Source organism: Durio zibethinus, chromosome 2 (assembly GCF_047325235.1).
Source record: "Durio zibethinus cultivar Kanyao isolate XHJ-2024 chromosome 2, ASM4732523v1, whole genome shotgun sequence".
Lineage (NCBI taxonomy): Eukaryota > Viridiplantae > Streptophyta > Magnoliopsida > Malvales > Malvaceae > Durio > Durio zibethinus.
The window spans coordinates 26,472,719-26,494,575 of NC_143163.1; the positions used below are offsets into that span (position 1 = coordinate 26,472,719).

General features: G+C 32.8%; 1 pseudogene across 1 annotated transcript; it reads right to left on the minus strand.

The window, feature by feature from the left end:
- Window positions 1–734: 734 nt before the first annotated feature.
- On the minus strand, window positions 735–20,039 carry LOC111284144 (N-terminal acetyltransferase A complex auxiliary subunit NAA15-like; annotated as a pseudogene). Its single transcript, XR_016332542.1, has 27 exons — window positions 19,946–20,039; window positions 19,621–19,703; window positions 19,381–19,530; window positions 17,706–17,821; window positions 16,870–16,975; window positions 15,829–15,900; window positions 15,617–15,732; window positions 14,644–14,776; window positions 13,766–13,999; window positions 13,567–13,633; window positions 13,143–13,201; window positions 12,934–13,029; window positions 12,318–12,446; window positions 12,132–12,214; window positions 11,815–12,045; window positions 5,994–6,117; window positions 5,810–5,913; window positions 5,557–5,688; window positions 5,148–5,204; window positions 4,930–5,027; window positions 4,748–4,810; window positions 4,522–4,659; window positions 3,487–3,572; window positions 3,214–3,342; window positions 3,029–3,111; window positions 2,712–2,942; window positions 735–1,055 (listed from the first exon to the last, which is right to left on the minus strand). The product of XR_016332542.1 is annotated as an N-terminal acetyltransferase A complex auxiliary subunit NAA15-like (transcript).
- Window positions 20,040–21,857: the final 1,818 nt, after the last annotated feature.

Genomic DNA, 21,857 nt, shown 5'->3' on the forward strand with positions numbered 1-21,857 from the left:
ATTTAGAGTTTCAAAGAATCCAGCAAAAGAAAATAATCTCCTTTTAAGCATTCAAGCCCAATGCATGTAAAAATTAAATTTTAGAAATTTAACCTAACAGAGAGAGTGAAACCAACACAACAAAAAACTCTCAAAAGACGCCTACACACACAAGATGCACAAAAATTGAATTGACTACTGCAAGCCATTTGCTTAGAGCAAACAGCCCATACAGATAATCTTCTTTTTAAGTAGCAATTTCTATCCTCGTCAAAATTAAGTTTCAAAAATTAAAAGAAAAAAACTATTCTATCCTACAACAAAAAGATTGTAACAAACAAAACAAGAAACTTGCAAAATATACATACACAAGAGGCACAGAAATTGAATTCCTCCTTATCATGCAAGCCATTCGCTTAGAGCAGACAACTACTAAATAATATCCACACTTAAGAAGCCACAACTAAGGGGTTTTTCAAAAAGTTAAATTCCAAAAACTAAACTAATATAGATAAACGTGTCACAAAAAAAATCAAAACATGACATAACAAAGCCTCAATGAGAAAAAAACGATGCAAACTACAAGAAGAGGGACAGCAGAAAAACACAGTCCAATCCTAAACATTTGAGAATCATTCTTACCCCTATGCTCCTTACCACCCATAAACTCACAGCAATCAACAATCTATTCCACTTTTATTGAAGGCTAGAAATTCTTCAAAGATAATGCCTGCATATCCTATTACAAAAAGCAATACCATAGAAATATGCATTATGAAATTAGATCAAATTAAGAAAGGCTTCTGTGGATAATACAAGAATATACAAAATATTGGCCAAAGATGAAAAAATGATTACAACCTACAAAGAAAGGATTGCACAAGAAATTAAAGATAAACCTGGATGTTGGTAACCCATGATAGGTTAATTGCCACAGTCCCTGTTAAAGCTGCTGTGAAAACACCAATAGTTTTCAACAAATTAGTCTTTGGCTGGTAAGTAACTTCGAAATCTAACGAGCTAGCTTCATCAACTCAACATAAAGGATCACAAAATCCAGAGGTTGAGGTCAGCTCCTGTTGATATGCAAAAGTTATTTCAGTGTGTGGAAGAACCCAAAAATGAAGAAACACAGACACTGCCGTTTTGCTATGATGGTTGGTTTTTATAGCAATTTGGAGAAAGCTTTCTAAACAGTCTTTTGTATAATCTACCCTCATAAAGAGGATCATTACTCAACCTCAATCCTGCCAATGAAGGATGAGAAACCAAGAAGAGTCATTTGAAAAATGTTCCTAGCCTTTAGGATTCAGCATTTTTTACACAATGAGGCTACTTTCAGGACTTGAACTTGCTCATTTGAGCCCCTCAGCCAAAATCTTTTATATTACACCAGACAGTGTCTCCTAATCAACCCTCATATATCTAACTAAATCAATCTGATTTCTGAGCTAAACATCTGCAGAAGATAATTTCCAATAGCAACAGCTTGAAATTCTATCAAATTATTTGACCTCCTCATTAACCAAGATAAAATCTTCAAATGTATGAACTAGCAGTACAGGCAAATGGGTACCCTTAAACTGGAGTACTTATAAGCAAGACAATAGATGACAAGAGACACAAAATGAAATCAAAAAACACTCACTCAAATCATAAATCAATGAAAATGCAAATGGGTACTCGTAAAGATAAAATTTTTCATAATGGCATAAGGATGAAAAGAACAAAAACCTCAAGCAGCTTTTCATTGTTGGGTTGAACTTTTTGTTGTCATGTAATAACTTTCGTTATGGGGTTTACCTAGACTCATAATCGTTGTTATATTATTACATTATAATATAAATCAAATTAAGAATTTTTTTTATTGAAAGAAAAAAAGAACAATACTAATTTTTTTACTTGAGATACTATAATTAATTGAAGGTATGGATCCAATCTATAACTAAAGTGGGATACACTCGTTCTTTTTGGTTTCTAACCTTTGGTGACATGACTAACCAGTAAGGCGGGGGATTGCAAATCCCTTATTCCCCGGTTCAAATCAGGTTGTTGCTTGATCAACAAAAAACTTGGAACCCTATATTCTGCTTTGCTCATATGACTCAAAAAATTTTCTCTACCAAAAACAAGTGCAAGAAAAGGACTCTTGATACTTTCTTGATTATAAACTTAGCAAGGTTTTGTCTTCAAAAATGTTGTAAATCCTTACGTCTAGGATTCAAGGAAAAGTTAAGAGTAGGAGAGGGGAATCGAAAATCTTGATATGATATCCCCTCTCCTATTAATGGAAGGGCTGCTAGAAGAGTCTTCAATTAGATTGGATATCATAATGGGAGTGTCTAATTATTAACAAATGAATAGTTGTACAAGGGTAAGTAATGAACAACAGTTACCTTTAGGAAGTTTTTCATGCTTTGAAAGCAAGGTTCAGACAACACATCATTGCAACATATGATTAATGCAACATATGATTAATGCAACATATATGTATGCAATAATCCCACATTCCCCAAAAGACAAAGGGAAAAGAAGGGAGGCAAAGACGAATCTAACCCAAAAGGAAGCATCACATGCATGTGTTAATCAACAATAGGTGACAGACGCTAAAAGCACCCAGACAAGTAGACAACAGAGCTTGCATAGCATTTTACACGTACAGCCCACAACCAAACAGAATAAGTCTATTGCAAATCATTGAAAAGGCTGCAGATCCTAACAAAAATGTTCACCTAATGGCTCCAGCTGCTACTTTGTGAAAATAAGCATGTGAATGCAACCAATCTTTAAATTTTAGCTTTCCAACATATGCACGTGGTGCCATTTTCCGCAAACAATAAGAATGGAAATCAAATTGATCTTCAGTAATATCAGCATAGTGCTTCTCCACAGCTATAAATTTCTCCAGGGCCCGTCCAAAATCACCATGTCGAAAGTAACTTTCATCAGAAGCAAGTTCATACCTTCAAAAGATGGATAACACTCGGTAGGTGTACCCAAATTATAATTAGAGACAACAACATGTGGAAGGTAATAAACAAAAACAGACCACATGCACTGCATGTCATGAAGGTTGTTGTGCTGGCCCCCATCTTTCGTGAACAAAACAGCAGTTTTTCCTGCCAAAGCCACCTTCAAAAGTAGAAAAAGTTTGTGAACAGTACAATAATACCGAAAGAAATTTAGTCACAAATATTAACTATGACAAAAGATGAAGTGGGGAAGCCTTAGAACCTGATCAGACTGCAACATTCGCTTCACAGATTAACTGTTTACATAGCGATCTGCAAGATCCATACACCTAGCTTCATCTGTCAATGAAGCCACAGCTACCAAATCACCAACATGTTTCAGTATCCGACTCTGTCACCAAAGAGAAGTAAATAATATACACATAGACCCAGCTTCAAGAAAATTCCAAGAACTTCTCCAAAAGATCAAGAAACAATAGCCAGTCAAACTAAAAAACACCAATCAAACTAATACAAAAAAAAAAAAAAATCTCACCTGGATATAAAGGCTAGAAGAGGCTTAATGCAATCAATTGCCGCTTTACGAAATTTGTTTCCTTGCAGTAAATCAAGTGGTATCCTCTAAAAATTGAGAAAACAAAGTTTTAATATAAGTCCTAGAACATTCATCACACATCATAAAGGAAGCAGCATTTATTGGCAATAATGAAGCACATTGTAACAGCAATAATTACAATTCTCATGAATGAATACATAACAAATGTGGGTTACAGGAAGAAAACAATTTAAATACATCCTCACTGCATGAGTCAAATTCCAAAAGCTCTAGAGTTTGACACTTTATTTCAATCATGCCATAACCTGGCCCATCGTCAAAAGGTTTTTATATAGGAAAGTCAGTTTAACTAAAAGAATGAGATAAAGATAGCCACTAATAAAAGAATTAGCCACCATGTCAACTCTCTAGGGGTGAAGCATATGAAAGCATAATTTTAACCACCTAGAGTTCTTACTATTGTCACATCAAGACATCAATGAAGTATTTCAGCATAATACCACAACTATCTATTTCTAGATTATTTAAGAATATCACAAGCCATCGAATGGACTGTGTCTATTGTAGAACCACATCACTAGATTTTTGTCACATAATTTCTTATCAAGCCATCAAGAAAAACAAGATCCCTACAAGAGTATTTGTAAAAATAGCCGCCCCTCCTCTCTCTAGAAAAGGGGAGAAAGCTTGATAGCTCTACAAAAAAGTAAGGTTTTCGTTGGATTTGCATCATGTGATTCTATAAATAAGAGAGAGAAGAAATCCATAGTAAATATAATGAACAGAACATCCCAAGGTACCATTTGGAGCTCATTAAAAAAAAATACCAAACAGAAAATCAAATTAATATGACTAACAGCTAAGACATAATAAAACAGCTTACACTAGCAATATCATTATCTACAGTCTATAACGAGAACACATTTTATCATCAGAAAAAAATAGAAAAAAATCAAATCGGGCATTATTTGAAGTAAAAAAATTTAAATAAAATTAAGATGGTAGAAATCAAACCTTCAGAAGGTCTCCAAATTCCTCACACATTCCAATTTGTCCTCCACCAACTAATTCTCTACTTAACAGCCTCAAGTTTCTTGGTCTGCTCCAAGGTATATAACATTTCTGCAACTGCCACTATATGCATCAAAGATTCTGCAGAACCAAAAAGTGAAATTTGCATGATCATACAACCTACCTCAAGGAACCTAAAATGCATCATGTTATGTAAAGGTCGTAATACCTTCCTTCATGTTTACCAAGGAAAACTTTGTTCGCCTCACTAGGAGTTTTCTCCTGCAATTGACTGCAGAACGAGAAAATAAAGGGATTTAATGCATCAGGGATCAAAATAATAATAGTAACAGTAACACAACAAAATTCTAGTAGGGGGAATAGCTATCATAAAACCATTTCAAAGAGAACCTGATGGATGGACGCTCAGCTTCTAAGACACTCCAAACAAGTTTTTCAGCATCAGTTAATGGAGCAGGCATTGAGCCCAATTTATGGAAAAATTTAATCTGCATTAGATTAAATTCAAATAAGCATTGTAAAGATTACATGATCTCTGTATCTAAGAACAGAAAAGAATGCAGTTGTGCATGGCAGTGCACAAATATGGTAGGGCAGATGTTACATACCAAGCAGCGATGTGAATCTGGATTCTCAGCATCCAGCCTTAGCAGTTGCTTTACAGCCTTCAGGAAAACAAAATAAAACCAAGACAAACGTACTAATATGAGCTCATGAAATAGTAAAAGTACTACTGCACAAAACCATTGTTCTACAACTCAAAGATGTCGTGCAAACTATCTAATTCACACATAAATTCATTGAGTAGAGCAATAAGAAAAGGATGTTTGGTTAAACGGTACAGTTTCTTTATTTCAAGAACGTATCCACAGGCAGAAAGTGAAAAAAGAGAGGAGAAAACAAGAGAAGGGGCTTCCTCACAAATCACTAGCTGACAATTAAATATCAGTTCTAGTTGACCAAACACAAAAAGAACAAGAAACACATCTCATGTTCAATTCTTGGAAAATATAATACCTGAAAGGCAAGCAAAATCTTCTGCTTTCTCATATTTACTTCAAAAGAAAGTAAGTGCGTCTCCAAAGAATCAGGTGAGTTCTTCTGAAGCAACTTCAAGTACTTCGTTGCTTCTGACAAGGGATACTCTGTCTGAAAAAAAAAATACAGATTAAACAGTCTTAGCTTAATAGGCATTAGCGTAACACATTTTTACAGCACGAGGACTTTAATCAGGAATCTAAAGCACAGGGAAAAGATAATAATAGGTAACCTTCAATAATTTTTCTCCAAAAGGATAAGGATCTACAGGTTTAACATGTCGTTTCCCAGACTTGAGATGCCACTAGAACTTGATTCTTCATTTTTCTCCTCTGCCTCTTAAAATAATACACGGCATCAGAATGAAATCATCAAAGAGAGTGTTAGCCAAGAATCACCAAAACAAGCTGATATACTTTCTTAGCTCGTTCCACCTTCCTCTGCTTCTTCATTTTCTTTTTCTGAGAAGGAGTCTTTGATGTGTCATCCTCTTCTTCAGCCAGTGAGTTCAAAGGAGAATCAAACAACTTTAGATAGCATTTGCACTTCAAAATCCAATAATTATCACAATGCAGAAAGAAAAGGTTCAAAATTGAAGTAATCACCAGTTTCAAGCCAAGAGTTTCAGAGAAAGAAACACCAACATAGAAATGGGACAATGGATCAATCACAAAAACTATTACTTAATTGTTGCATGGCCTGTCACTATATCATCCCATTCCATTTCACCATCAAATCAATAAGATCAATATAAAAAGCTATATAATCAACAAATAAATTCTGGTACGGTAACATGCAATTCTCCATCCTTAACCCAACAGAAATCCCAGGCGCCGCCTTCCTATCATTTAAAAAGCCACAATCTCAAATTTCAATATGCCTGCAAGGAACATTTAATCCTTTCAGTAATAACATCACGAGAATATGAACTTGCAAAAGATATAACGAAAGCAAATTGAGACTACCAAGCAAAATTTTTATCCTGTTTGGCATATACCACAAGGTCTCGACATAATATAATAAGAATCCCCTAAGTACAACGTAAAACACCATCCTAAGTATGAAACAAGTATATAACCTTATAAAAATCAGAAACTATAACCTAGAATACTTGTTAAATTAAATTTGACTTGAGCATCATTTGAACACAAATTTTTTAAGCAAATCCAAATATTTGCATCTTCTTTTAATAGTTAATAATTTGTGGGAGAGCATTTGAACTTCAGACCTCCTACCAGGGCAAGAGGAGTTATTGCAACTAAGGTATGTGTAAAGCCACAAAAAAAAAAAAAAAAACTGCTTTATAATATAACATAATTGGCTTATTAATAGCATTTGTTTCTGTATGGTAAGGATAGACATGTATCCACAGTTGAAAATTCGCTAATGGTACATTTTCCTATATATTATGTATTTGGTCCATCAGGTATATAAAACAAAGAGACGGGGCACAAGGATTGTCTTACATAGCATTCTGATACATAATACTAATTTAATCACATACATATCAATTAGATCAACAAATGAATCAACAACAGCCTCTTATTTGAACTCTAAAACTCTCATTTGTATTCCTATACAAATGAAATTGAAAAACAGATTGATTAACATTATTTGAAAAAATCATAAAGTTCATAACGAACTTAAAATCATTGTGCATATCAAAATGACTAGTATTGTAGACACCAATTTTGTCCGGGTCTACTGTTTTAATAATAATAATAATATTTTTAATAAAAAAATTATTAATAAACAAAACAAAAAAAAAAAAAAAAACAAAAGAAACAGAATAAGACAGAAATCAGGGAGTTGGTACAGCGCCGCTGTCGCCAGCTCCCGACCAACTACCCGACCAGCCTCCCGACCAGCCACCCTACAGCCACCAACCAACTACCCTACAGCCACCTAGATCCCCCTAATTGAAGCCTTTAAAAATCTCCAGCCACTTCCCCTTCAAGAAGGAGGAAGCTGGCTGGAATCCCCATTCAACCTTGCTCTAAAAATTCCCTTTTCTGAAAACTCTCCCTCGAATCCCCCCTTTTCCGAAATCTCTCTCGAACGCATAGGAACCCGTTCACTTCATCCCTACCAAAAATCACCAAACGAGCTACCCCTCCCTCAAAACACTCCCAAACACCCAAAATACCCAAACAGAAACTACACCAACCGAAAAAAAAAAAAAAGAAAAACAGAAACGAAAAAATAACACAGTCCTCGCCGAATCGGCGAGGAACCCAGCGCCAAGGAGGTACCTGCAACAAGAAAAGCAAGGTTATTAGTTTGAGTATTTTATAAAAAAAGTAAAAAAAAAGGAAGAAGAACAGAAAACTTAGAACCCCGATCTACGTCGATCGGGGTCGTTTTCGGCGAAGAGGAGACCAGATCTGAAAAGATCGCGTCGAAAGGAACCTCCTGGTCACTTTTGAAATTTCCTACCACCGCCGGCGGCTACCCAGGCAGCGGCCGGCGCGGTGGTCCGGCGACCGGACGGAGCTCTTCCTCAGAGCTTTCTCTCTCCCCCTCTCTCCCCGTTTTTTTCTGAAACAAACGGAATGAGCTGAAAAAAAAAACAGGGGTCCTTTATAGGGGAACAAATAGCCAAAACGACGACGTCTGGACCAGGAGGATCCGCACGCTCATGACCCGACTCGGATCCGCGCAACGACCCGCTGACCCGTTTCCTCCAACAGCTCTGAGCCGGTTCAATCAAACCGGAACGAACCGCTCCTCAACCGGTTCTACTGAACCGCGATCTGAACCGATCTATTTTCGGTCCATCCGAACCGGTCGTTGACCGGACCGTTGACCGGTCCGGTCAGGTAAAAAAAATTTTGAATTTTTTAATTTTTTTTATATTATTATTTTTGTTATTTTAAATATATGATAAATTTATAAATTTGTTAAAATAAATGTTTAATTTTTTTAATAATAATAAAATTAAAAACAAATAATAATTAAAAATATATTAAAATGCTTTAAAAAAATAAATAATTTTTATTATTTTCCCTGCCTAGATGTTTGAAGAAATAAAAATATTTTTCTAAAAAAATAATTTCACGGAATTATTATTAATAAATTTTCATAAAAAAATAAATATAAGAAATTTTTAATTAGTTTTCAAAAATTATAAAAAATTGAACCTGCTCCGAAAATCTGCCTAGATGATGGGAATTTTTAGAGATATTCGTGTTTTACTTAAACCGTAAATACTAATTTTTAATTTTCAAAATCCCTTAAATCCAAACTCCCAAAAATCCAAAATCCCTGAAATCCAAAGTCCTAAAAATCCTAAGGACGCGTGTGAAATTTCTATTTAAAGCAATTTGTTCCCGAATATCGCCTAGATGATGAAGTATTTAGGAAATTTTACTTCGTTAAGTCTTTTCACACGAGTTCGTAATTCACATTAATAATAAGATTAATAAATAAAGGTATAATAAAATTGAGATCTTAAATATAAATAGTCGCACCTAAGCTCTGCCTAAATGTTGGAGAGTCGGGATGGTCTCATTATACTTAAGAATCAAACTCTTAAATTGCATTTCATTATAAATGACATTCATTAGTATACATACGTTAGCATGTTATCATTGATAATCGATTACATTATTCTCTCTTTAATTTGTTGTTCGATGATAAAATATTTTATAGTAAAAAAAAAAGAATAATACTTTTAAAAATATATATTTTTGTGATATTATACAATAAAATAAAAATAACATTCCAAAAGAAATAATTCTTGATACTCTGTCTAGATGTTGGAGAGTTACTAACAATTTTCTATAAATAATGTTATTTCATTTTAAGGATTGTTATGTTAAATCTTAAGCGAAAAGAGTTATTTCAAATTCTACCTAGATATTGAAGAATTTTAAGATAATTGTTTAACTTAAAGATTTTCTCAATATTCCTAAATAAAAATTTTAGCAAAAATATTTTTAAATGAAGGGAATTAATGTTAAATTTTAAATTAAAACTATTTTTATTCAACGTCGAAAATAACGCATAATTAAATGGTACCAATTTATGAGCGTTGTGGGGGTGCTAATATTTCCCCACGCGTAACCGACTCTCGGACCCAACTTGATTTTTCGTAGACCGAAATTTATCTTTTTTATAAACTTTAAACTCGTTTTTATAATTTTATTAAAAAGATAAACTTTTTGGTGACCAATCACAGCCTAACAAAGATTGGTGACGACTCCCTTTTTATTTTTCTCGATTTTAAAACTCCGTTTTTACGTCTGACGATCTTAAAACCGTTACGACAAGTATTATTATTACTCATTATTAAAATTCACATTCAAAAAGAAGCGAGAAAATTTTGTTTTATGATAAAAAAATTCATTCATGGATCTCAGTTAATTTTCAAGGGGAGAAAAAAGAAAACAAGGAGTCCATTGAATTTCAACTAATTAGTTTCACAAATAAGATACAAAGATTTACCTCAAATTAGGAATTGCACAAAAAAAATTACTTACCTCAAAAAGGTCTACGTAAAATTATAGGAAAACATTAATGGCTACTATCTTATTTATCAAAGAAAAATAAAATACACTATAAAGAATTAATTAGTGAGTTGGATATTCAGGAATAAAAAAAATCGCTAATTTGAAAATTTTGAATTAATCAATTTATTAGATATTTCATTTTGATATACTTTTAATTTTCAATAATCCATGTAAGAGTGAATTAAGGAAAAACTTATGAATCTATCAGTTACAAAAAAAGGCCTTAGTATAGTCAATATGATAGCCATTTAGCCGAATGGAGTTTTGTATAGAATATCAATAATAATAATAATAATAATAATAATAATTCCATTGCTACCATTATTATGATATTACATATTCCAATCCAATTGAATACTAAAAAAATAAAATGAATTCCTAATTTTATATATTCATTTAGATAAAGAAAAAATAATCATAAAATATATATAGGTAGAGAGTTGATTTTTCTAAAACTTAACTTTCCATAGATTCCATTGTTCAAAAAATGATTTGCAGAGACGTTTCACCAACTTTTTAGTTTTTTATTTTTTAATAGAATATTTAGAATATGATTGAAATGTGCACGAAAAGAGACTTGTATTTATTAAACATGCGCAGATATAGCATTTCTATTTATATTCTTTCCTTTTTTTTATTCCATTATAGAACTCTAGTGGAGAAAACACACAACGTGCTCTATGAAAAATTCTATTTTTCTTTAATTTTAATCTATTCAATGAAAAATTGAAACATGATAATTTTTTGCTAATTCCCTATGGACATCATATCTAGATAGATGAAATACATTATTAGATAACTATAGCTGTGTAATAACTTTTGTTCTGGGGTTTACATAGAATCATAATTGTTGTTATATTATTATAATATAATATAAATCAAATTAAGAAATTTTTTTTTATTGAAAAAAAGAACAATACTAATTTTTTACTTGAGATACTATAACTAATTGAAGATATGGTTCCAATCTATAACTAAAAAGGGGATACTCTCATTTTTTTGTTTCTAACCTTTGGTGACATGGCCAACCAGTAAGGCGAGGGACTGCAAATCCCTTATTCCCCGGTTCAAATCAGGTTGTTGCTTGATCAACAAAAAACTTGGAACCCTATATTCTGTTTTGCTCATATAACTCGAAAAATTTTCTCTAGCAAAAACAAATGTAAGAAAAGGAATCTTGATACTTTCTTGATTATAAACTTAGCGAGGTTTTGTCTTGAAAAATGTTGTAAATCCGTACATCCAAGATTCAAGGAAAAACTAGAGTAGTGGAAGGGAATCAGATAGCCCTTCCCCTATTAATGGAGGGGCTGCTAGAAGAGTCTTGAATTAGACTGGCTATCATAATGGGAGCGTCTAATTAACAAATGAATGGTTGTACAAGGGCAAGTAAGGAACAACAGTTACCTTTAGGAAGTTTTTCATGCTTTGAAAGCAAGGTTCAGACAACACATCATTGCAACATACGATTAATGCAATATATATGTATGCAATAATCCCCCATTCCCCAAAAGACAAAAGGAAAAAGAGGGAGGCAAAGAAAATCTAATCCAAAGTGAAGCATCACATGCATGTGTTGATCAACAATAGGTGACAGAAGCTAAAAGCACCCAGACAAGTAGACAACATAGATTACATAGCATTTTTAACGTACAGGCCACAACCAAACGGAATAAGTCTGTTGCAAATCATTGAAAAGCTTGCAGATCCTAACAAAAATGTTCACCTGATGGCACCAGCTGCTGCTTTGTGAAAATAAGCATGTGAATGCAACCGATCTTGAAATTTTAGCATTTCAACATATGCACAGAGTGTCATTTTCGGCAAACAATAAGAATGGAAATCAAATTGATCTTCAGCAATATCAGCATAGTGCTTCTCCACAGCTAAAAATTTCTTCAGGGCCCGTCCAAGATCACCTTGTCGAAAGTAACTTTCACCAGAAGCAAGTTCATACCTTCAAAAGATGGATAACACTCGGTAGGTGCACCCAAATTATAATTAGAGACAACAACATGTCGAAGGTAATAAACAAAAACAGACCACATGCACTGCATGTCATGAAGGTTTTTGTACTGGTCCCCATCTTTTGTGAACAAAATAGCAGTTTTTTCTGCCAAAGCCACCTTCAAGAGTGGAAAAAGTTTGTGAACAGTACAGTAATACTGAAAGAAATTTACAGTGACAAATATTAACTATGATAAAAGATGAAGGGGGGAGCTTTAGAACCTGATCAGCCTGCAACATTCCCTTCACAGATTCACTGTTTATATAACGGTCTGCGAGATCCATACACCTAGCTTCATCTGCCAATGAAGCTGCAGCTACCAAATCACCAGCATGTTTCAGTATCCGACTCTGTCACCAAAGAGAAGTAAATAACATACACATAGAACCAGCTTCAAGAAAATTCCAAGTACTTCTCCAAAAGATAGTAAAAAGGTTCATCAAGAAACAATAGCCATGTACCAAAAACCCTAAAACCTAAGAAAGGAGGTCATATGCCTGCCCAATGCCCATCAAGACTTAAGGTCCACAAAGAAAAACTACTATGCATTTTAAATGAATGTATATCAACTTTGCACAATTTAGTGCAAAACAATATATTCAATCAAGGTCAGTATCATAGAAAGTGATAAGCCTCTTACAAGTGAACGATAACTACAAGGAAATATCTAGAAAGATTTTCAGGTATTGCTATGCCTTGTGAGATGTGAGACAAACCAGGCAAAAAGATTTCAAAATATAAGATCAAAAAATAAAATAAAAGAATCCAGCTAACAAAAATCTAAAACCAGCAGATGAAGCCAATGCAAAAATTTGAACATTGAAGACGAGAACAAACCTTGACAGAGTATAAATCAATTACAGTTGGTGTGTGCTCTATGGCCTCATTAATTTTTGAAAGAGCAACATCATATTGGCCTTTTCTATCATAATGCTGCATCAATAAATTCAAAGTTACTCAAATGCAAAGAAAGCACCAAACATTTATAGCAAGAAAAGAAGAAAAGGCCATGGCCCACGGGGTGAGGAAACCTGATGATTACCCGCCTGAGCCAAAAAGAATAAAATCCATAAAAGTGTTGAAGGGGGCTCTTTCACTGTCCTGCACTCAATATGAAACACAAGCAAGAAATGACTCAGCATAATACCAAATGCGTGCTTGTGTATTAGCATACAAACAAAAACATATAGAAACTTCACATGCAACCATATGGGACAACCATTATGTACTTGTTTAATAGATAACAACACATAAATGACGGAGGAATTCACCAAACAATAAGCAGTAAAAGAAAAAAATGCACTCAGACCGCACCCAATATCTAAACATTTAGACACTGTTAAGACTTACTAGAATATCACATAAGGGCTGGAAGTCTATATTACCTCAAAGAGTAGTAAATCTAAACATTTATTTGCTTTTAAGACTTAATAAAATATTACACAAGGTTTTAAAGCATATACTAGCTATCAGGGTATCTGCCAGTGGTCCTAATTGAATGCTCCAACTCAAGAACAAGTTGTTCCAATATGTCTGCCTGTGTAAGTGTCAACAAAGCAGGCAATCAATCCTAATGAAATCAAGCTCCAACCAGTTGCTAAGCAGTTTAGAATAATCAATATTTAGAAACTTAATTCTATTTTTAGAATATGTAAGTAAGAAAACTTACCTTTCCAGGGTGATCATCCAAGGGAGAAAGGTCTGAGAATAAAGATGGAACCCCCTGAGACCACCAAGAAAATATATCATTATTTCACCCGACAAACTAAAAACACCAGTCAAACTAACACAAAAAAAAAAAAAAATCTCATTGGATGTATATACCTTTTGTTAGAAGACGCTTAATGTAATTAAATGCTGCTTCACAAAATTTGTCTCCTTGCAGAAAATCAAGAGGTATCCTCTAAAAATTGAGAAAACAAAGTTCTAATATAAGTCCCTGTCAAATCTCTAAGGGTGAAGCATATGAAAGCATAATTTTAACCACCTAGAGTTCTTACAGTTGTCACATCAAGACATCAATTAAGTATTTCAGCATAATACCACAACTATCTATTTCTAGATTATTTAAGAATATCACAAGCTATTGAATGGATTGTGTCTGTTGTAGAAGCACATCACTAGATTTTTGTCACATAATATCTTATCAAGCCATCAAGAAAAATAAGATCCCTACAAGAGTATTTGTAAAAATAGCCACCCTTCCTCTCTCTAGAAAAGGGGAGAAAGCTTGACAGCTCTGCAGAAAAGTAAGGTTTTCGTTGGATTTGCATCATGTGATTCCATAAATAAGAGAGAGACAGAGAAGAAATCCAGAGTAAATATAATGAACAGAACATCCCAAGGTACCATTTGGAGCTCATAAAAAAAAAAAAAAAAGAGATACAAAACAGAAAATGAAATTAATATGACTAACAGTTAAGACATAATAAAACAGTTTAGACTAGCACATTCCACAACTAGGGAGTTTTTGCAATAAACAGAATGTATCGATAACATCCATCATAAATTCCTAATGAAAACAGAAGCACAACATAAATCCATCACCTTAACTGCACAAGACCAAGTGTACTATTGTGAAAGTGATTTGTATAATGCATCCAATCGATCAAATTCATCAGAGGAATACTTGGCATTTTCAGAATACAGGCCAAAGCATTTCTGCAAGCCTTCATAATATCTGAAAAATATACATATACAAATACAAAAATTGTAAGTTGGTTGGCTCCTGGTTTATCAGACCTAATAGCAATAAATTGCGCTGATATATAGGCATATACTGAGTGAAGAGACATAAGTTAACAGTTCTGTAAAAGAATTTTCCTCATTTCCCAATCTGAGAAAGCACCCAAGAGACTGTTGACACATATAGTGTTATAGAATTACAGTTCTGCTCATAGTTGCTTTGCTACCTTTTAATTATATTTATATATGAGGTGGTGCATAATGCTCCTTTTTACTAAAAGAGCTAAGCAAAGGGCTTGACAGGACAGAGAGATATAAAACAATCCCAAGAATGAAAAAAATAAAAATAACCTCATTTTGTGTAAAGATACCATGGTGTAAATGTAACACGCACAAGTATAAGCAAAAGCTTAAAGAAACAAAATTTAGAACTAAAAAACGATTGAATTTGTGACATAAGGGATACACACTGATTAGTTTCAAGCTTAAAGCACCAACAAAAATAGAGCATAAAAAATAATGACTATTTCTACCATTCTTTTAACCCTTCATAAAGTTCTAACATAGGTAAAGGAATTTGGGTGTTACTACAAGAAGAATTGAAAAACCTATTAGCCCAACAAAAATATATTTAAACACACAAACTATTCAGAATATTAATTATTCTTCATTTCCTACAATAATAATACACCACGGCATTGAGAAAAAGAAGTCAATTATAACTTCAAGAAGTGCTATATAAAAGGAAAGAGTTGACTAATATTCTTTGCTATGAAAGATTTATTAATGAGCTTAACTAGGTGTTTCAAAAGAGTACCAAATGCATAAGACTCACCTGTAACTGTCAGGGTTCATGGTAAGTAAAGCCTTGTAAATATTGGCACCTTCTTCTAGGCATCCAAGTTTCACCAGGAGAGAAACCTCTTGTTCTTTATAAGTCAATTTATCAACCTAGAATAATAGAATTGGTTAGAATTTTAATGTCCAAAAATTCATACAAAATTTTTAATGTTAAAAGTATTCAGGCATTATACATTTGACACGTACTATTTTTGGCTCTTTCTTATACAATTCCTCAAGTGCTCTCTCAAGAAACCCAGATTCCTCTAGCAAAGAGATCTGGAGAAAAATACCATACCCTCATAAACATCAGAAAAGCAGCAGGGGGCACCACCAGTCTAGATGTACAGCATCCATTATGCATAATGAATGTAGTTATGCATATTTCTATGCCAAAATATTATTAACGAAACAAATGCTACTGCAAGGGCTAAGGCTTGTAGGTACTTGTCCAATTGGTTAAGCTGTTTTCGAATCATGTTAATGGTGTTAAACCAAAAAAGAGTAGTCAAAAAGAAAGATAGACTAACTTATTAAGATGTCAGAAACAAAAATTCCGAAATGGTTCCACAGAACATATAATTGGAGATTAGCAATTATTAAGATTCAGAGCTGCTAAGTACAAACACCACAGATATGATTACTGGTAGAAGGCCCAACAATTAGTGAACAAGCCATATTTCTCTCTAACATGAATACATCAAGAATTAAATATCTTATAGATGCCAAATACCACTATAGGCCACTAGTTAGTCCTCCATCTCAGATTAAAGTAAACTTGGAGATGATTTAATTTAACTTATCAGCCATACACACAGAATCATGAAAAGCCATACTTCACAAGTAGAAAAAATGGGTGTAACATGTACATGAAAGTAGATGAGATTTTGGCAATAAAATAAGCAGAAGGAAAAAAGAAGTTAAGAAGAAATGGGTAGGTTTTCTAATTGCATGTGAAAAAAATTAGAATTAATTCAAAAAAGGGACCCCATTTATAAAGAAGGTAAAGGCATTAAAAATCTTTAATTTTTGTATATTTAATTACTTTATTTGGTTTATGGATAATTTCACTAACACTGTTGGCATCTGGTTAAGAAGTGACACCAAATCGGTCACTCCCATTCTATGTTAGTATAAATTCTAAAATTTTGAATGTCTGTATAATGAAGTCAACTCATGTGAAATTACAGCCACATCCCACATACATATGCATGCAAAAAAAAAAGAGTTGAAGTACATGACCAATACCTTATATAAAAGCATTTCACCATGCTCACAACGTTCATTATCTGGTGGATAATCATCTTCTAATGTCCCTTCAAATGCTTCCAAAATTTCAACTGCTTTTGCACCACTAATATCAACCAAAAAAAGGAATACAGCATAAATACCTAAAGGATGAATGAGATTAATAAGACTTCATTCACTTAGAACTACTCGGCTAAGACAGGGACAGAAAAGGGAAAACCCTCGTAACTGTTGTGCCAACAACTTCAATTCATTCATATATAAAGCCAAATGAAAATATGGCATCATCATTGTCTCCATATAAAACTATAGCAAAAACAACATAACTCTGCGGTTAACTAGGCATTGTTTGTAAAAGGCTAATTTGCAACCAAATTTCATAAATGCAAGTGCAACCAGCTTAGAATAGTAGGGTACCTATCTATCTACCCACCTATCTATACATATTAGTAACGTCTTTAACACATTCCACACCCACCATATATTGTCATAAAAGAAGTTTGATATCTTATTGGATGTTTAGTTGAAGTCATACAAACAATATGAACCACGTGTTAAAAATCAACAGTAATTTCATCCATGTTAGCACCCATTTGATCATATAATTAGAAACATTAAGTCCTGATTAAGCATTTAATTTAAAGAAAGGCTTTCATTATATCAACAAATATTTCAACTTTCAATACCAAAAGGCCCTTCAATTTGGACCTTCAAGTATACATAACAATGACAACACTCTAAAACATGTTTCACAAAATAAAAGTCAACAGAAATTGGTGAAAGTTAGCATAAGAATTGGAACAAATTTTTTTAAGAAAAAAATAAAGGACAAGTACTTTGAGTTTAAATGGTGGGCTACAGCAAAGCCAATCCAGTTCATGCGATGATTTGGTTTCAAATGCAAAAGTTGTTGTCTTGTATCAACAAATCCTGTCAAATCTCGCATTTGTGCCTGCAATGCAAAAGACAAAACATAAATGTAATAATTTCTGATACAACCTGAAACATGACAATGAGAAAATACAAAACCATGATCAAATCCAAAAAATTTCTCTCAAACTTCATATCTTAGTAGAAAGACAAATGCTCATCATCTTCATACTTTTTCCTTTAACTTTTCAAGGCATATAAACCATAAATAAGGGGGGGGCACAAATAAGTTAATGCCAACAAATGACTTATTCATCTGAAATCATGAGTTAAGAATCCATAATATGGCAAGCGCTAAAGCATCGAGGGAGAATAATAGAAATGAAAATCATCAATTTCAGTATCAAAGACGCCGACTTTTCTTACTATTCTGGAGCAGTAAGGCACATGGGCAGATGAAATTAAGAGAAGAACCGAACCAGATCTGATCCAGAAAGTATAAACACTTTCTAATTGCAAAGGTCATTAATGTTAAAACCTTCAACCATTAAGGAACTAGTAGAATGAGACAGAAAAAGGTTCTGTGGCGGTAGACCAGAAAGTATCAATTCAAGGTGGTTGATTCTTACAGGATAACGAGAATGAAAGGATCAAATCAGACTGGTTGCTTCTGATTATATTACTTGTCATTCTATAAACACTTTCAACCATTAAGGAACTAGTAGAATGAGAGATAAAAAGGATCTGTGGCGATAGACCAGAAACTATCAATTCAAGGTGGTTGCTTGTTACAGTATAATGAGAACGAAAGGATCAAATCAGACTGGTTGCTTCTGATTATATTGCTTATGTTTTATTTTTGCGTGTGGCTCAAAACAAAACCTTCAATTAAGATACTAAATCTGAACCATCTCTCATATTAATCTGCTGCCAGAATATCAGATGATGTCTGTTATATCCTTTTCCTTCCCCTAAAGCCATAAATTGTTTCTACCAAAACTATGATCTAAATTTTCAAAGTTATAAAACCAGCTGACTCATCTACGTTCTAAGTGTTTAAGAAGATATTTTTTTCATGGTCTCATACAGCCTCTCCCTTTTAGTTGAGTTATCTCCATAAATTCCATTCCTCTGTTTTAAGCCATATATCTTCGCCTCTTTTGTTACTATCTTAATATAATTATGCCTTTTCTATCCATCTACTAGTAGATTCCGTCAAGCAACTAAACAGCTTCAAATTTCATAAAATTTATTTTCACTTCACTACTAACTATGTAGCTGATCTTGTGTTTTCATCCAGTTATATTAAGTTACCACAATGAACCTGCCCTTACCAACTACCACATAACTTACAGTTGCACAAAAGTTGGCACCAAACTATTTTAGTTGCAATATTGACTTGCCTATAAGTACCCTAATACTTAAGATTCTCAAATTCTACAATGGAATCTGAAAAATCTTTTAGGCAAACCACAAAGCTTACAAGAAATCTTATACAGAGAAACTCCTTTAAATGTTCGAAAAATACCATGATAAGCAAATGTTCTTACTTAACATTAAGCATACAACAGATAAACATCTTAGATTTAACACTAAGTCTAGATGTACAAATCATAGAGAAGGAAGGTAAATAAGGTATACCTGCAAGAGTGACAAGTCCCGTAGTATTTCAATGTTGTCTGGATCTATTCTCAAAGCGTTGCGATAGCATTTGATAGCCTCCCTGTATTCTCTATCTGACCGATAGAGGAGACCATAAACGTGCCAGCAAACATGACTTTTTACATCATTCTACATTAAGACACAAACATGAAAACAATGTTAGGAAAAAGTGACACTGCTTTGACATTATAGCAACCAAAAGAAAATAAATAAGATAACCTTTACACCTAGCCAAACAAGCTCATAAGCTTCAGTTTTCCGATCCATGCAATTTAAGGTTAACCCCTTCATTGACAATGTTTCTGACAATAATGAATAAAAGCCCATATGACAACATACAAACACAACAAACAAACAGTTACCAGATAGTATAAAATATTACTTGGAAACTGCATATTTAAAAGGATGGATATATTAAACAAAACGCTACTACACTCTACCAATACCGCACACTAATGAATATTCACAAAACCCAACCAAGATGAAGAAGGTATTCAAATATTGCAGATTTCAAACTGCATAGGTTAAAAATGTAGTTATATACCCGAAATTAATGCAATAAATTCAGTTGATAGAGAATATCTCCACACTGATACTGCTAGAATGTTCCACTTATCTCTAGAACCATCATAAATCATGGACTAGTCACCATACAGCTAGTGCTTTCAAAAATGCAATTGACATCAATCATAAGACATGAGAAAGGAACATACAGTCTACAGAAACAATCATGTCAAATTTAGAGGCATTCTTGTAAGGATTATTGAAACCAATAACCTTGATAACAATATAAACTATCTAGTGACAGCCCCTTTTTCCTCTAAAGTGTAAAGTTCTTTTTGTTTCAGAGTTCTTGCATCTTTATACAGGTACATTTACAAGAACCATGCAAACATAAACACTAAACGATAAGTGCCTCTCAGCCAAAAACAAATAAATAAATAAGTAGGAAGAGTCAACAAACCCTTTTATTTTCATTTCTCTAATTTTCTCCATGATGATACAAATGAATTATCACCAAAAGGAAAGCACAACGAGCATCCTTACTTAAAAAAAAAAAAAAAAAAAAAAGGTCAAAGCAAAATTCAATTTTTTAAAGTTGCTTTTCAACAAATCGAATTCATTGACCTAAATTAAGCAAAGCAATAAACTTAATTAAGCTTCAATCGCTAAACAGAAAAAAGAAAATGAACTTAATTTATATGAAAAATTGTCCAAAAGCAAAAACCTAATTGACAAACAAGCTTATCTAGTCCAAATTTCTATTCATAATTGATATCCACCGATTTTCTCAGCAAGCAAACAGACCAGTATCCAGCTAGGGTTTTGCAAGCAAAGAACAAAAAGAAAAAAGAAGTGCGATCCAATAAACAAAAAATAAGAAAGCAAAATACAAGTATAAATACCAACTAGAAATACGTAGATACGAACTCAAAAATGAGGGAGAAAAGAGAATCGAAGCCTTACGACAATGAGTTTGAAGAGGTTAGCTTCCTTCGGAGGCAACGAAGCTCCCATTGTTGAAGAAAATTAGAAAATTTTAGAAGAAAATTAGAAAATTTTAGAAGAAAAACAAGAATCGTAAGAGAAAAAAAAATGAGAAGATTGAGACTTGATGAAGTGAGAGTTAGGGGCTTGCAAGAGAGAGAATAGAGTGGTGGCGTTATCTGCTGCTTCAACCCTACGGTCAACAAGAAGCTTGAACAAAAGTAAAATTAAAAAGGAATAAATAAATAACTTTTTGATTAATATATATGGGCGTTGGTTCATTTGTCCGACGGAAATTTACTAAAAGGGTGATCTCACAAATTTTTATTAATTATTTTTATCACTTTAATGTTTAATAGGTGTTAATTTAAAATTTAAATGATTATTATATTTTACATATACATTTAATCAAAATATATGTACATTTAAATATTGAGATGTAATTTTAACTTTTTATTAATTTTACTTATAAATATTTGTATTAATTATTTTATTATAAAATCAAATAATAAATATTTTTTTGAAGTACTTAATTTTATAATTCTCTCTTTGTCTTTTTTCGTAGGCCCAATCATTTTCTAATCATCTATGTTAGTAATAGATATCAATTAAAAAAGTCACTTTGGCTTGTCCTTGAATCTGATATACTAAAAGACAACATCAATCACTAATAAAATATGTTCGATATTTTGATAAATAAGCTATTTCAAAGTACAAATTAATCGAAAACAATTAGAGAAAACTTTCACTTCAAATAATAGCTAAACAAAAATAAAGTGAATACCAAAATTTGTCTTTTAAATAATCATATTATCTTTGCATTACATGTCTTTTATAAATTGTGTTACGAATTTTATGAATGACAACAAATAAGATATATGTTAATTTTAGGTATCCCAATTTTTTATTTATTAAAATATTTGAATTCAATAAATACTCAAATAATTTTTAATTTTATTATCTAAATC